The sequence below is a fragment of the Cariama cristata genome, unplaced genomic scaffold (genome assembly GCF_000690535.1).
Source record: "Cariama cristata isolate BGI_N322 unplaced genomic scaffold, ASM69053v1 scaffold5244, whole genome shotgun sequence".
Taxonomy (NCBI): Eukaryota; Metazoa; Chordata; class Aves; order Cariamiformes; family Cariamidae; genus Cariama; species Cariama cristata.
Genome location: NW_009611078.1, coordinates 30423 through 32197, shown reverse-complemented (window position 1 = coordinate 32197; position 1775 = coordinate 30423).

The following is a 1775-nucleotide window of genomic DNA, read 5'->3' as shown; positions in this document are numbered from 1 at the left end:
CAGGGCCCTCTCTGCCTCCCAAAGATGGTTTATAGGCTTCGGCACCTAGATGGAAACACACGTATATTTACATAGCTAAAAAAATAAAAAAGAATAAAATAAATAAATCACGTGCAAGCACGTGCGGGTGCAAGGGCCATATTCAAGCGAGCAGGCTGTATGCAGGCTCCTCGGAGAGGCCATGAGTACAGATGCACGTAGAATTATGAAAACGCAACATCTGGGTATATATGGCACGACTGATCTCTTATTTCCTTCCCTGTCTGATCAGACAAATTTTCCACTTCCACTTAGGTAGGTAACAACAACAAAAAAAGAAAGAATAAATGAGACAAGTTCTGCCTCTGAAAGGCACATCTGCCTGCTGCCGTACTGCATCGGCAGCAGAAGCTTAAATGGCAGAAGGAAGGGATGAAACCAGGGCTCAGCGCATTCTCCTGTCTCCGACCTGCTGCAAAGGGCTCCAGGTACACTCCGGCCAGGCAGAGCGAACTGGCTAATCATTTCTGTCGTGAAGAGGATGAAACAGGTGACATTCAGCTTAATGGGAGGGGAAAAACATAAAAGCCAATTTCTGGCTCTTAAGTGAACAGCTCTCAACGTGAGCTGGGAAGAGACCGCATGTGGATCCCCCGCTGGGAAGAGATTGCGTGGAGACCCCTCAGAGCCTTCGCAGGAATTTGCAGTCTCTTTGCACTCCCTTGGCTTCACTTTCTCTCCTGGTTTGCTTCTCCCATTCCAGCTTGGCCAAGAGACTTTTGTGAGCCTGGAAGCCTGGTTGCCACCTTTATTGAAGGGGCAGAAAACCAGTCTGCATCTGAAATGAAGAATTATCTGTTTGCTCCGAAAGGGATCAATGGCCCCTACTTCGTCTTGAGAAGGGGGCTGCCTTGAGAGGAAGAGGAGCAAGCCAGGTAACTGAGAAACCCCAGGCACAGACCAGAGGTTGAACCATGGTCATTTGGGTCAAAATTAGCCACAAATCTGCTGATAAAAAAAATGACCTGTTTGCAAAGAATTCACAAGCACAGAAGAATAAACCCTTTGATGGCAATGAATGTGTGAAACCTTAGAATGAATCTGAAGGCATAGCTTCACTTCAGAGACTTTTTTTTAACCCATGTTGTCACTTTTCCTGAAGAAGAAGTATCACATCCAGCCTGCACTCCTGGCTCTCCCCACTCCACAGCTTTCAGAAGACTTAAAGGACACTGAAACCTTCCTTTGAGTGCTGGGTAACTTGTGTCAAAGAAGAATGACCACCTGAATGACACTCACACCATGAGAAGGTAGCTCATTACAAACGTTGTGGTGCTTTCAGAATAAGGAAAAACAACCTGCACGTTCCATTCAGTTGGACAAACATCCATAAAAAAGCAACGGAGCATCACTCTCGGGTGGTCCTGCCTTTCCCTTCTGTACCTAACCACACTCCCCAAGCTCATGGGACATGGATCCACGTGGACATGAGTCCACGAGGTCTTTTTTGGATACCCTAAAACAAAGGGCATTCATGAACACAAAAAAAAATATTCCTCCAGCATGCCAAGAATAGAGCCACCCCAGATGTATCCTGCTGTTAAAAGTGTGCACACCAGCAGCTACTGTCAGTGAGATGCAAGTTCACAGCCTGGTTTTTCATACAGCCTGTCCTTGTAAAGGAAGAGTGAGCTCTGCAGCCAGCCACTGCCTTATGGGCCTCAGGTGCTTACCCTTACCCCTCCACCTGGAAGGCTAATTTCTGTGTCGTTAAGGAACAAAACACAATTAGTTAC